Genomic DNA, 16169 nt, shown 5'->3' with positions numbered 1-16169 from the left:
TTTTTTTCCTCCAATAAAGTGGAAAAACATGAATCATTTTAAAGGCAGTACTTATTTCTCAACATGCCTTTAGAACAGTACTTCTCAAATAGGGGGGCGCAGAGCAATGCCAGGGGGGGCGCATGTGACCTCGGGGAACATGTTTTTTTTTTTTTTTTTTTTTTTTTTTTTGCCGTACTGGAATAAAGTGTACTTGCACATCCACTCAGTAGGTGGCAGTGGCGCTCTCATTTTCAGAGTGCGCGCAGTATTTTTGAACTAAGGAAGAGCACTCAGCACACACAGACAACAGATATGAAGAGCAGTGTGCCACCGCCGTTTTCGAGAGCCGTTTTCCGACCGGACTCACTCACGCAGCGACCCACTGTCTTGTCCGGTTCTCACGTCGCCGCCCGAGAAGTGCCATTTTCGGCTTGGGATCGTCACGACGACTGCCCTCACCTACGGTTCTACCTCGGCCGCCGTGAATGCGCTTTTTTCGTGCCGTTTGCCTTTTAGCTTTGACTTTTAATACAGTGGGTGATGATGAAAGACCACTGTTTACTGTGTCTAAAAATAATTATAGCAGACAGCAAGAAGCCAAATCAATTAAGACGCCACTTAAAGACATTAGACCCCAATCTCATTGTTATGCCGCTTGATTTTTTCAGTGAAAACGTGCCAAATATTGCCAACAATCGTCCTGCTTTGTCAGTGTTATATCAGTAAGCCAGTAAGCATTGTTAGCATGCTAATTGCAAAATAACTCCACACCATTGCAAAGGAGGTAAATACTGTGAGCAGCAAAAATAAAAACTGTCCTGTCCAAGGACACTTTTTTCCCCCTTTTATTCAGATTTGTTTTTTCGGTCAAATTTTTTGGCACATTGTCCTCATGAGTGAATGTTTCTAATCAATTTCAATTTGGTATTATTTACTGATTTTATTACATTTTATTTTTCTGTATCAAATGGTCAAAAATGTACCTTGAGTGTATTTTTTAGTTTGGATGTGATTTTTTTTTTTTTTTTAATTCAGGCAAATTGATGCACGTCAAGTCTTCTCTGTTACAAACAAAACAATGTTAATAAAGTTATACTTTATTGTAAGTTGATCTATGTTACTTTTTTTCTTTATTAGAAAAAAAGGACACAATGTTAGGCAGATGCGTATTTATAATAGTAATTTTATAGACAAATGATACTATTTACAGTGGCGGCAGAGAGTTTGGGGGGGCGCGAAACATTTACGTCTTCCTTGGGGGAGCGTGACAGAAAATAATTGAGAAGCACTGCTTTAGAACAAGAAGGTGCAAAAACCTTAGCTGTTTCAAAGGCAGTACTTATTTCTCTAAAGAATACAATAAAATGTACACTGGTGGAATAATTTCCACACTTTCTGGAAACAAACAAAGTGTCTTTAGAAATAAGATTTCTTTTAACCAATATACTTTGTTTTCACAAATTTCTGTACTATTTCACATGTTTGTAGTGTTACCGCTGTACTTAAACCTGGTTTTAAACGTTCTGCATTGGGAGTAACTTTTGTGCACCACCAAACAAAGCACAACTTGACATGGAACTAGTAAGCCTACATGTTAGCGAAGTCGCTAATTAGCATAGCGCACGGCGCTAACTAGTAACACTTCAAAAACAACAACAATAAACTCTGAACAGTACAAGAGGGTTCGTGTACTCACCTTTAATAGACAGACACGGGACTTAGCAAAACACTAGGGACTTTTCCAATTAACAACACTTGAACCTTCTGCTAAACACTAGGGACTTTTCCAATTAACAACACTTGAACCTTCTGCTGGACAACTTGAAGACAAGGTGCAACGAACTACAGTATCTCTCTAACCAACTACTCACTCTCCCCCTATTAGTAGGAGTAACGTTCTTACAGGAAGGCACTGCCCCCTGGCGGCCGGTAGCATTCTATTCACATCCAACGTTGTGCGTGCGTCCGTTAAAGTGCCTGTGACACGAAAAAGCATGTTAATTTCATAATACACGCGGTATTTTATGCTCCTGAATGAAATTGACCGCTTGGATGTGTGTGGAAGCGATCGCTATAATTATTTAGTTTTTTTAATCCCGTGCCATGAAAATGAGTGACTTCCGGCAACAGTCTAGGGTTAAGAAAGAGGGCGCTGTGACGTGTATGGAGGAAAGAGTCCTCTTCACTATACAGCCGTACTGTTGAATGAGAAGGACTAAGGATTCAGCTGATTGTGCAGATTAATGCGTTTATTTTTCGCATCACGCCAGCCAAACGGCTGCAGAAAAATCTTGGTGTAGGAGGGAGAGGTGTGTGCGCCTTTTTGGGGTTTCAAAAGGTTCCCATTCACCGGTGGATACTGGCCAAAACAAGCCCTACTAGGACAATGGGACTTACGTGAAAGTGAGTAAACATCGTGTTTTGTATTATGTCAATTACTGGGATCATTTCAATACAGAGGTGGCTTGCATTTTGTGACATGCTCCTTGTCCCCTCGTCCGACAACCGGCGGCTTGTCGCACATCCCCCCGCCGGGAGAGCACTATACTCGGCCTATTCCCCTCTTCCTGTGCCCGGTATTCTGTCAAATTTTCCGACCGATCAGAAATTGCAACTTTGAGTTAAAAATGGCGGCGAATACAGCGATTACAAAGTAAACACTACAAACTTTCTTTAAATAAAGGACTACTTACGTTTGATCATGGATGGGCATGTAAAAAAAAGGGCTGTCAAAATTATCGCGTTAACGCGCGGTAATTAATTTTTTTTTTATTAATCACGTTAAAATATTTGACGCAATTAACGCACATGTCCCGCTCAGAAAGTCTTCTGCCTTTTGGTAAGTTGTACAGCAAGGCTTTTTGTGCTGTCCAACAGCGAACTCTTGTGGTCGCTTTGCGAAAATGGTTTATTGTTTTCTTGCCAGTTCATTATGGCTGCACGACGTCTCGGGCTGATAATGTTGTGCTTATATGATCCTTGGACAAGATTTGTCCGTAAGTATGGATGTTGTAAAGAATGTACATATTATGTTGGTAAGCAAAATGTTATATTGTTTGTATGAGACGCTTTTTGTTTATGTTTAGTGAACCTGTATAGCGTGCTAAGCTAACGTTGTTGCTAATGCAATGCTTGTGTACTTTTATTTTGTAGTTTTACGACGGTCTAAAGAGGACAATGGTTTGAGGCCATTTTATTAATAAATCAGATGAAAAACGAAGAAGTCTAATTATTAAGGCGTCGTTCACTAGCTGTCAAGCTTTGGAAAAAGTAGACGCTTCGGAGTGAGGACAGCATAGACAGATTTAAATGACAGTAGAGTGAAATGCCCACTACAGTCCTTATATACCGTATGTTGAATGTATATATCCATCTTGTGTCTTATCTTTCCATTCCAACAATTTATTTTACAGAATATAAATATAATTTACAGAAAAATATGGCATATTTTATAGATGGTTTGAATTGCGCTTAATTGCGATTAATTACGATTAATTAATTTTTAAGCTGTAATTAACTCGATTAAAAAATTTAATCGTTTGACAGCCCTAGTAAAAAGCTCTCCTCATACACATTAGCTGCACATGTTAGCTGCACAACAACTGTAGCCGCTCGCTTATGACTCTTTCTGGCTGTTTACGACTTCACTGTGTAGTAAAGCATTATTTTGCCATATTCGTGTTGACTATTTGGCAGCTACACACTCCTCCAACGTCAGCCGGTTTGTTCAGCGGTCATTATCCAGCTGCTCCCCCGGCAAGCTCTTCTGTTCGTAGTACCAGGGGAACGAGCTGTAAATTGCTCTCCGCCAGGTGGTTTGCCGATTGGCAAAGACAATCGACAACCCAGTCGTCATGTGAAATGATCCGGGCTAGTTATGTGTTATTTTCCGCTTCGAAGACTTTGAAACATCACTTTGTTCAGGTTTGCATGTGAGCTAGCTGTCACGCCTCTTGCACGCCTCTTGGATTGTTTACATTCTCCGAATCCGGGGACGGGAAATGACATAAGCCCAATTTAGGTGGCATAAAATAACGTTCGGGAGGTGCGACAGTAAAGGTGAAGTCGACAGTTTTGACCATTATGGAGTAATTTTGCCATGTCGTCTTGAATAAATGCTTTTTAAATTTAAATTTTAAATTTTTCATTTAGCACAAGACTGTTATTTGTCATGACAATGCCATTTATTTAGCTATTGGGTAAAAATATTTGGATAAAAATAATATCCTGTAAAAATATTGGAGAATAGAGACTGAAACAATGACATTTTGAAGCTCTCTTCGTCACGTTTTCCTCATTCTGAATAATTCCCCCTCAATGGGCTGACTGGTCCTTCTCAATCCATTTATTTAGCTATTGAGGAAAAATACTTGGATAAAAAGAATATCCTGTAAAAATATTGGAGTAGAAAGACTGAAACAATGACATTTTGTGGCTCTCTTCGTCGCATGCTCCTCGTTGTGAATAATTCCCCCTCAATGGGCTGCATACTAAATCAGATGAAATCGTGACTCCGCTGACGTTTATCCACCTGTTGGGGACGCTCTAGCCTATAATGGTAGGCGTGGCTAACCGCCAGATTAAAAGACTAATTTCTCGTCATCTGCGCTTTGCTAAATTGTTGTATATAGTCGAATTGTCTCAAAATATGATTCTAATTCACATAATAATCCTATTTTAAGACTTTTTTTCTCCTGTCGTACGCACTTTAAAATACAGCAGTTTATTGGAAAGAGGGGTGCAAGAGCAGAAACTGCTTTTTCAGCCTTGTCTGTGTTTTCGGCCACATACTAAATATAATAGGGTTGTTTCGATCATGTTTTTTTGCTCCCGATCCGATCCCGATCGTTTTAGTTTGAGTATCTGCCGATCCCGATATTTTCCGATCTGATTGATTTTTTTGGCTCCCGATTCAATTCCAATCATTCCCGATAATTTTTCCCAATCATATACATTTTGGCAATACATTAAGAAAAAAAATGAATAAAACTCGGACGAATATATACATTCAACATACAGTACACAAGTACTGTATTTGTTTATTATGACAATAAATCCTCAAGATGGCATTTACATTATTAACATTCTTTCTGTGAGAGGGATCCACGGATAGAAAGACTTGTAATTCTTAAAGGATAAATGTGACTTTGCATATTGTGACTAAATATTGCCATCTAGTGTATTTGTTGAGCTTTCAGTAAATGATACTGAAGCCATTTAACTTTTGCCCAAATGCATGATGGGAAGTGCAACCATGACTGTGCGTCGTGGTACCAATTGATATATCTTCTCTGCGTTGGGAAAAAACATAGGGTGTTAAAATAAAAATCAACTACTACCTTTCCTCCCCACATTGCTGTTCTAATCGTTGGGAGAGGGATTGTAAGGCTTTAGCCATTTAAAAAAAATGCTCCAAAGGCTGCCAAAATTCTCTCTACTCAGTTTACGCTGCCTTTTAGCTTCATATACTGTATGGGTAAAACAGCGCCATTATAGATTGAACGCGTCAATGCATGAGTGGGTCGTGCAGCGCATGCGTTAACTACGCTAAATATTGTAATGTGATAAATGTAAAAGATATTAATTCTCGCCATTAACGCGATAAATTTGATAACCCTACCTTAAGCTTAAACTAAAGACTCTGGAAGAGTGTAACACATACGGAATATATATATGTATATATATATATATATATTCAAAAAAGGCATGTCCGATATTTTTTTGCCGATTCCGATACTTTGAAAATTACGTGATCGGACCCGATCGATCGGCCAATTCTAAAATATAATAGATCTTTAAATCAATGGCAATATTTTATATGTTTCTAATAACATATTTTAGTAGAAGAGAACAATTGTGGCTTATTAGAGCCTACAAGTCTTTAAGTCAGAGGTTCCCTTTATGTACATATATCATTTTGTCATGAAATGCCAGGGAAAAAAAGGCTACTCTTGTATGAATGAATGAAAAGCAGTGATGAATTCATGAATACTAACAGGCCAGCAAATACAAAGCGAAAACCAAGGTAAGGATTTACGTCAAAGTAATGTCAAGCAAGGGGCTCACCTTCGTAGAAAGCATTTTTCATTTTTTGCTTTTAAGCAAAGTGTGCTTTCAGCGGACTAGTGCTTGGCGTGTGACTTTGCGCTCCAGTAAATACTGTTTTTCATATTCAGTCGCGGGTACCATGGCAACCGCACAACCGGGCCAAATCATCAATATGTTAGAAGTCGAGCAGACTGATGACCCATGTTGAGGTTCTGTTTTTTCCTCACTTACAGTGGAAGAGGTTAAAAAAACACTAACTCAAAATCTACTTTTCTCTTTGCTCCTAAAAAATTGTATCAAGCATAAAAACAGACTAGTGATCATGCAAAAACTCACTTTGAAAAATTGACTTTTGAAGTGCAAATTGTACCCTTTTGCTTGTACCCACTCTGCTAATATCCGTGCTGACCTTCACGGAGGGACATAACTTTTCCTTTAAATTGGGTGCATTTGCTATTAAGCGCAGAGTATCTTGACCTAACTCAAATTCCAACAGTTAGCCTATCTTTCCAAAGGTCTCCACAATGCTCCAATCGCAATAAAAAAGATTTTCTGCCGTATCTTGTCATTACATTATGTCCTTGCTGTTCCACTTTTTGGAGGCGGGGAGGCTGCTCAAACTGCGCAGGGCGCTGACTTGCTTTAATGACGGTGACCCTGTCCTAGAAGCAAGGCCTCCCTGTGATATATGAACAGCAGTTTTGCCTATGGATATGACTTTGTAAAAACAACTGCAACACTTTCAGTGGGATTCAAGTTTTGACTTGACGACCTGGACAAAAAATATCACTATACGTATTTTTTACCTTTTAAACTTTTCATTCATTCATTCATTCATTTTCCATGCCGCTTTTCCTCACGAGGGTTGCGGAGGTGCTGGAGTTGATTGCTCTATTGTTTTTCAGCATTGAATCCATCACAATAGTAGGGTAGTATTAAATATTAATATAAAATTAGCCTGGCTCTCGCACAAGACATTTCTCATGGTCAATATTTAAAAAAGCAGACCTAAATTATAAACATGCAAAGTCAATAATGAATCAAATAAATTAAAATAATTTAATCGAGAAAAATATATGTGAAACGGAAGATTAAAGTGCCTCTGATACCATGAAAAAAAATCTTAAATAGCATTATTATGTGAATTAAAATCATATTTTGAGACGGTTCGACTATATACAATAATTTGGCTCAGCGCAGATGACGAGAAATGATTTTTCGAAATTTTTATCTCTCTACTTCAATATTTTTACTGGATATTCTATTTATCCAAGTATTTTTTCCGATTGGTAAATAAATTGTATGGTCATGAAAAATAACAGTCTTGTGCTAAATGGAATATGAAATATTAAAAATGCATTTATTTAGTACGACAGGGCTAAATTACTGCATAATGGTCAAAAGTGCTGACTTCTTAAGCCTCCCGAACTGTACTTTATGCCACCAGAGTAAGTCGGCTCTGGTCATTTCCCTGCGGGGACTCAGAGACAAGGAAAGAGTGTAAACAAAGGAGTCTGAGACCTATGCTACATGCTAACCGGAACCGACCAGCTCTTCCAAGTCTCTTCCTCACCTTTAGAAAACAAAAAATCACACAAAACTACCCCGACACATATCAAACACGGCGGCAGGGATGATAGCCTTCACCGATCGGCCAGCCCCCGGCGGCGAGCAAATATTGGCCTGTCGTTGAACGTCAAAAATGATGCATTCTCAATGGACAAAGCGGCTGACGTCGGAGCGCGTGGCTGCCTGAGCCTCAACCGATGATAGTGCTCTCTCCGCGGGCTCACGAAGAGGGCCGAGAGAGACATAAATACAGGTAACGAGTGGAGCCTCGTTAACCTCGTTAGAAGAAGTTAGACCTCTTTTGACAGCCAGAAATCTTGCTTGTTTGTAGGTGACCAAATACTTATTTTCCACTCTAATTTGGAAATAAATACTTTAAAAATCAAACAATGTGATTTTCTGTTTTTTTTTCCACATTCTGTCTCTCATGGTTGAGGTTTACCTATGTTGACAATTACAGGCCTCTCCAATCTTTTCAAGTAGGAGAACTTGCACAATTGGTGGTTGACTAAATACTTATTTGCTCCACTTTATATCGATCGCTTCAACACACATCCAAGCGGTCCATTTCATTCAGGAGCATAAAATACCGCGTGAAATATGAAATAAACGTGCTTTTTGCCTCAAAGCCTCAATATGGCATTGTTGAAATAGCTTCTTGCTCTATTTTTTTTTTTTTTTTTGTCTATGAATATTCCTGGGACGTTTGTGTTAATATTTATTGTTTTCCAAATTAAATATGGTGATGCTGAGTTTTGTTAGCACTTTTACTGTGTCTTCTTTTGTGTATTATCATCACACTAACAGGTTTTTGAATTAGAAGATTGTGAAATATATTTTGTATTTTCACTCAGTGTATGTGTCATTTTCTTTTCTTTTTTTTTAAATCTGAGTGTGGCACTTTGAATCGAGGTATACAGTGACAGTAACATACTGTAGCGTAGTACTGTAGAAGAAGGGGCCCCAATATGGCATTGCTGATATAATTTTTTTTTTCTTTTCTATGAATGTTCCTGCAATGTTTGTGTGTGAATATTGATTGTTTTCAACCGAGGCCGGATGTATGGGGGGGCCGGAGTGGGCACGGCCCACCCAGACGTGAGTCGTGCCCACCCAATCAAAATGTCGGGAATATCTATTGTAGCGTTGCACTGGATATAGAGAACGCACGGAGAGTTGGTCTCACCTACTTTTTTTTTGCAGGATTAACGGTTATTGTTGGCCGCACCTACGCCAAACAAGCAATCACCAAAACAAGCTGTTTTTCCAACCTCGTTTGTTATCCGCGCGCTTCCTCTCTCTCCTCCAGACACATTCTCGCTGTCGGACATCCGGGCATTAATGACGTCACCAGCCACAACAAAGCGTCGCCTGGGCTGGCCACGGCCATCCCTATAAATTGGTTGGCCACCCCACTGGCCATCCCGCTTGCCAGTATATCGTTAGATTGTTGTAGCATCAGTTATGCATTTCTTCCCAAATTAATGCATTTATTTTGTTTTGTTAAATGTAGGGATGTCAAATTTATCACATTAATGGGCGGTAATTAATTTTTTAAAATGAATCACGTGAAAATATTTATCGCAATTAACGCGTTCGCGGTACGACTCATTCACCCATTGCCGCAAACAGCCTACAATGGCGCCGTTTTACTTATATACAGAGATAAGAGGCAGAGTGGAGTATATACAGTACAAGCATTCATTGGGGCCGTGCTTTTAATTGGCAAAAGCTTTGTCGTCTCTCCCACAGCAACTATAAATATTGTGGGAAGCGACATGGGGAAGAATGACAGGAGTCGATCTTTTACTTAACACTTCCCATCATGCATTTGGGCAGAACGGTTAAGTTGCTACAGTATCTTTTACTGAAAGCTCAATAAATACACTAGATGGCAATATTTAGTCACCATATACAAACTCACATTTATCCTTTAAGAATTGTAAGTCTTTCTATCCATGGATCCCTTTTACAGAAATAATGTTAATAAAGTTAATGCCATCTTGTGGATTTACTGTTGTAATAAACAAATACAGTACTTATGTACAGTATGTTGAATATATATATCCGTCTTGTCTTATTTTTCCATTCCAACAATACTTTACAGAAAAATATGGCATATTTTACGGGTGGTTTGAATTGCGATTAATTACGATTAATTATTTTAAAGCTGTGATTACCTCGATTAAAAAAATTAATCGTTTGACAACCCTAGTTAAATGTACACCTTATGCCTAATATATACGTACATAACACAATAAAAAAGAATTGTTGTGGAACTCAAAATGTTGACTGGACAGTTATGGACTATGCACATTAAATCATTAGTAACATCAAATATTACACAATACACCAAAGTATATCAGTAGCCGTGTCCTTAAGTCTTTCTGTTAGTTTTCCCCTGACCTTTTTACTGCAATAATATAATGAAAAACTGAAATTATGGCTTTTAGTTTTGGCCACCCCAAGATTTTAAGTGGCCCCATCTGACCACCCCTATGAAAAATTTCTGGAGGCGCCACTGGTGAGAAGAAAAGGACAAGCAAATGCCTGAAAGCAATCAATCGAGGAACAGTAAAAGAAGACTTCCGTGGACCATTCTCGCCAGTGGGAACCTAAATCCAGGCACATTTACGTTTGCAGCCGACATTTTATTACTGGTGAGTAAACTTTAATCGATTTTTTTTTTCTCCCCAATTAGCTGCTAGGATTCAATATACAAGGCAGTGGTTATTATTACTGTAACCGACAACTCGCAAAGCGTTATTTTTCTTTTGCCGTGAACTGCTCTGATCGGTCAATCGGTATATTATTGGCCAGGTGGGAATTGGTTATTTTGCCGTGACGTGTTCACTGCTAAATAACGCTTGGAGGCGAATTACCAGTTACGGCAGAAATAATCACTCCGCATATACTACCAGTTTTCTTAGTTTTGCACAGTACATATTCCACGTAATTGATAAAGGTCAACTTACTGGGTGACTTTATGAGGTAGTTGTAGATGTTTCCGAACTCCACTGCAGGCAAGTCCTTTGGATCGTTTATCCAGCTATCAGCTGCGACTTTGTATGGGCAGATTTGCAGGCCAATACACGCTAATTTTAAGTTGTATCGCCTCCTCGCGTCGGTCGGCAGTGACTCGTGATAATAATAAGTCATGTTTCAGACGTTTTTACGAAAAAAAGACGCAAAACACAGCTGAAATATATGAATTTCAGACGTTTGTCTACGGATGTTTACCTGTGCGTGCCCCCATCTCAAAATGGCGACACGTTGCTATGCTAGATGATGTCATTGTGACATCACGCCGACTGCGAGAATAAGTAGATAGATGAATGAAAAAAAACAAAAACAAACAAAAAACCAAATAAACCCCCCAAAAGTTAATGCAGCCTCAATGGGACACAAGCCAGTGTGCCGGTCCGGAGCCCGGAGAAATGCAGAGGGTAAAAAAAAGCCTGCATTGGGGGTGCCCCCTCAAGATTTCTTAGTGCCCACTCTGGTGGGTAAACCTAGATCCGGGCCTGTTTTCAACAATAAATATGGTGATGCTAGTTTTAGTTAGCACTTCAAAGACATCTTTTAGTGCTACAACGATTAATCAATTAATTTGAGCAATTCGATTAGAAAAGAGCTTTGAATCAAATTTGGTGCTTCGAGTATTCATTTAATAAGAGTGGTTTTTTAATGGTTCGTTTTCAAATTGTTTGGATTTAGTTTTATTGATTTGGGAGGATCCACAGCCCTCTAGTGGTAACAGTGAATATAAAATGACTCATTTAACATGGCTGGATCCAGCTGCTTCCTTTTAAAACCAACAGAAGTTATGTTTTTATGTGAGTTAATATGTTTGTTTATGCATTTATAATTTAGTTTATAGGTATATTTAGGTGTTTTTTGAGAGGGAATATGTATTTGAATGATTTATTATGAGAATTGTAACCCAAAAAAAAAAAAAAAAAAGGATTTTATAGCATTTAGGCTTTTGGTATGCGAGTTAGCCCATTGTTTTGTTGTTGTACTTAATCCCTCGTTTATTAATTTTAAGCGCTGTTTTTTTGTTTTAATTTTTTTTAAAATTTATTTTTAAATGAACATGCAATTCTGCATAGTTTGACGAAACACTTTTATTTTTTATTTGAATTTAATGGTCTTTTGTAAGTGCAATTTTAGCAAGCCTATGTTTTACATCTCCTAAAATTGATTCTGCAAACCGTTAAATGTTCCTAATCCGATTACTTGATTATTCGAACTAACTAAGTGATAGATTAATCGACTAAAATAATTGATAGCTGCAGCCCTTGCATCTTCCATTGTATATTTTCGTTACACTGACAGGTTTTTGGAAATAAAGGAAGGAAGGCAAAGTTTATTATGTCATTATAAAAGTGTATGTGTCATTTTATGTTATGCTTACGTTATGTTTCATTATACAGCATTGCTTTACATTACGTTATGTTGTGTGTTTTTATTTAGGACTAAATTGAGCATAAGCCACACTTAATTTATTGGCTGTCATTGCCAACATCAAATTTGTTTTATCTTATAAGAAATTAATAAAAACAATTCGCGTATTTTTCGGACTACAAGTCGCATCTGAGTATAAGTCGCACCAGCCAAAAAATGCCCAACGAAGAGAAAAAAAAACATAAATAAGTCGCACCGGAGTATAAGTCGCATTTTGGGGGGTAAATTTACTTGATAAAATCCAACACATAGAACAGACATGTCATCTTGAAAGGCTATTTAATATAAAAATACAATAGAGAACAACATGCAGAATAAGAGTACAGTGCATGAACAACGAAATGCGAATCTGCAGTCCGCACCAGGACGCTACGGCTCGGTCCTGGCTATACAGCGAGCTAAACTCCCAAATGACGATGCTGGACGTCTGAATAATTTGCTGAATCAAGTTCATCCTCGATACCAAACAGGTTCGCATCAACGTAAATAAACGATAATTAGGTGCTATTACAGCAATGACACAAACAGCATGCGTTCGCTAGCATTAGCACATTGTTCAAACAACCATACAACTGGCTCTAAGTGTCCGATCGTGGGTGGAAAACACACAACAACAACAGAAAAGATGATACACACAGGCGTTGCCTCTGCAGAGATATTTTACAAGCATAAACAATGAACGTAGGTTCGCAGCCGTGTTTCTCTCTCGCTAGCTCGGTTACCCGCTCACTCAGAGCTGCGTAGCTGTCCGTCTTCTTCTGGCGTGTGAGCGCTCTTCTTCACGTAAACAAGTGCGAGTGCGCCCCCATGTGGGCGTGAATACGCCACAAACTAAAAGCATGCATTTCAATATAAAAAAGTCAATAATACAATTGAACACACATTGCCAAAGGCAGAACACGAACGTGGCCATAGCTACTAAGAGTTATTCAGATAACTATAGCATAAATAACATGCTAACAAGTTTATCAAATCATCAGTGTCACTCCAAAACACTAAAATAACATGTGAACTGATATCATAATGTGTTAATAATTTCACACATAAGTCGCTCCTGAGTATAAGTTGCATTACCAGCCAAACTATGAAAAAAACTGCGACTTATAGTCTGAAAAATATGGTAAATGGAGGATGTGCTATGAAGTTTTTTTTTGAGTAAAGGTATCTTTGAACAAGTAGAAGATGGTTGATAAATTTCAGCACGTGAACATTGTAAATAAGCGCCTTTCCCCCCTGTGATGACACAGATAGATAGATGGATAATTAGCACGTTTGGCCATTGTGCCAAAAATAAAGATGAAAAGATAAACTTTGAGAGCAGGCTGGCTTTTGTGTCTCCAGACACTTGAGCAGCTGCCTCAGTGGGAATGTTAGTGTGCTGGAGCTGCTAAATCAAGCACTCTTCAACTTAGATCCAAATGCAGATTTTCTTATTAGCCAGACTGAGAAAAAAAACTGTTTGTTTGCCGTCATTCTAGCACTGAGTTCTTGTGGAAAATGGAATGCCGCTGATATTCTAGTCAAGAAATGTCAAACGCAACTTTGTCACGGGCCACATCGATGTTATTGTTTTCTTTGGGGAGGAATTTAACTCACTTGGCTGCCATTCAATATCCTAGATGTCCAATCCATTTTGACCTGATTAAAAGATGTGGATTAGTGACTATTTTGGGTCATTAAAAAAAACAACTTAACCCTATATAGACCTGGTTTCCACATATGTGAACATTACATTTTGGGTCATGTAGGCCACAAAATTAACATTTGGAAGTGTTACTTACGTGACCTAAAATTTCATGTCCACATATGTTTTCTCAAGCAGCAACTATTGAGGCTCAATTGATTGCCTAATTTTTCGAGTTCTAGTAATGATTTCGAACATTTCCATGCTGGTGTCCTATTGCATCCAAATTTACAGAATGTTTAGAGTCCTCCAGGTTTGACAGTAGGCTGGGTGCGATTGCGGATTTGAATAAATGTCAGTTTCTTCGCTACAGGAGGCTTCCTAATTACTGTCGGAGACATGGAGCAATTTCCAGCCGAGTCATTCCTGGTGGGAACGGCAGAGAGGGCACCCTTTATTGCAAGCGGGGGCTGCCTCTTTTACTGCAGCTGACTGAGCCATCACTAGATGTGCAATCTCATTAAACCTTGACTGACACTAAAACAGAGCTACAGGAACCAGAGCTGCTGATTTCATGAAGAATCAGCATGATCATACAGCACTGACAGCTAATATAATAATAATAATGCATTTTATTTATAACGCACTTTACATTTGAAGAACAAATCTCAAAGTGCACAATAATATGCGGTTCTTTTTTTTTTTAATGTCTTTTTTTTTTTTTTTTTTTGCATTCGCATGGCCTGTTACCTGACTTGTGAAATAAAGTTAATGAGACAATAGCCACTTAAAAGCAGGGATGGAAAAAGTACAACAAAGATCTGCTAAAGTAAAAGAACTGATACAATGATGAAATTTTACTCCAGTAAAAGCACTAAAAATCTGTGTAAAGTTGCTTATTCAAAATTTGCTCCTTGTATTAGGTAGCATCAGTGCTTAATTTGTAAATCATAAGGTGCCGGAACGCAAAGGACAGGACAGCGCAGGGATGACGAGACGGGCACAGTTCCCGGAACATACGCAGAAAATGGTGCTGAAAACAAAATGCAAATGCCCACTTGCCATGCTGTGGGACTTTTCTTTTTTTTTCTTTGTGCTTTTCTGACCATTGTTACAACCATACAAACCATACAAGTGACCATACAAACATTGTTGTTCATAACGGCGTTAGAGTATAACGGCGTTATATTTTTCAGTAGTGAGTAATCTAATTAATTACTTTTCTCATCTTGGCAACGCCGTTACCGTTACTGAGGATGTAAAGGCTTGCGTTACTATGCGTTACTACGTTGGTTGAATGACGTGAGAAAAGTCTGAGGGACACGGACTCACGGAGATGAGAGAGCAGAGCGGAAGTGGGGAGGAGGGAGGGGAGTTGTGATGACGTTGCAAACGCGATGCTAGGTGGCTCCAATAATACCTGACTGTAGCTGATAGCCTACAAACTACGCTCACATGATGCTACGGTGGATATCACATGTATATTGAACTAGATGTGAAATGATAGACTCACCAGCGTTAGTAAACAGCCGCCATCTTAAAGCAGTAGACTTCTCAGGAAGGCTTTTTTGTAGAGACCCTTCCTAGTGAACCTAAGTAACTTTTTATCTAAAATACTCCTAAATCGGCAAAATGTTGACTTGAATCTATCTTTAAATGATGGAACAGTTTTAAAACTTTCACATGTCGAAAGTAGACGGACGGGAACTAATGCAATAATGGGAACAATTTAAAAAATGTTAATGGTTGATTCACAGCATTAAGTGACTTCCACACATAGGACAGGTTACTATGTTTGTTTGTTTTTTGGAATGAAAAAAAAAAAACATGAAAAGGTAACACCAGTTACTTTGCCAAGTAACTAATTACACTTACATTTAGGTAACTGAGTTATTAACTTAATTACTTTTTGAGAGAAGTACTTTGTAACTGTAATTATTTTACTTTTTTAAAGTAAGATTATAGACACTGATTACAAAACACAAGATAAGGTTTATATTCCTTTGTGCTGGCACATACTTGAGAGTGTGCTGATTTTGGTTATGGCTGGTGGAATGATGGCTAGATAAGTTGCATTTTGGACACATCATGAGTAGTGTGCCCCTAGGTCACTGGGCGTTTTGGCCATAAAATTAGACGCCCTCGCCAGAGGTGGCTATAATAATTGTTAATTGTTGAGAGAAATGTTGGGAGAAGTGTTTTGTATTCATAAATGTGTCCTCAGTTGATGTTGCGTGTTGTTGTTGATATATTGTCTTTTCGCCACAAGGTGGCAGGACGAGACTTAGTTGTCTAGAGCAGGGGTCCCCATCCGCCGGGCTGCGGACCGGTACCGGTCCGTGGCCCATTTGCTACCGGGCCGCACAAAAATAATATTTTATTCACGACCGCATTCTGGCCGAATTAACTTTGGCCTGTGCCCCTGCTTAATCAATATCCCTGTCTACTCCTGATACAATACTACAGTATAGACTAGAAC

General features: G+C 38.6%; 1 protein-coding gene across 1 annotated transcript in view; it reads right to left on the bottom strand.

Annotated features, from left to right (window-relative positions):
• The window catches only part of LOC130927445 (NALCN channel auxiliary factor 1), a 241351-nt gene extending 239569 nt beyond the window's left edge, over positions 1 to 1782 (bottom strand). Inside the window, exon 1 of the mRNA XM_057853272.1 lies at positions 1679 to 1782. The gene's annotated coding sequence lies outside the window, so the exon portion shown is untranslated. The remainder of the gene's footprint in view (positions 1 to 1678) is intronic.
• Positions 1783 to 16169: the final 14387 nt, after the last annotated feature.

Source organism: Corythoichthys intestinalis, chromosome 12 (genome assembly GCF_030265065.1).
Source record: "Corythoichthys intestinalis isolate RoL2023-P3 chromosome 12, ASM3026506v1, whole genome shotgun sequence".
NCBI classification, from domain to species: domain Eukaryota; kingdom Metazoa; phylum Chordata; class Actinopteri; order Syngnathiformes; family Syngnathidae; genus Corythoichthys; species Corythoichthys intestinalis.
This window is presented reverse-complemented; position numbering and strand designations above follow the sequence as displayed.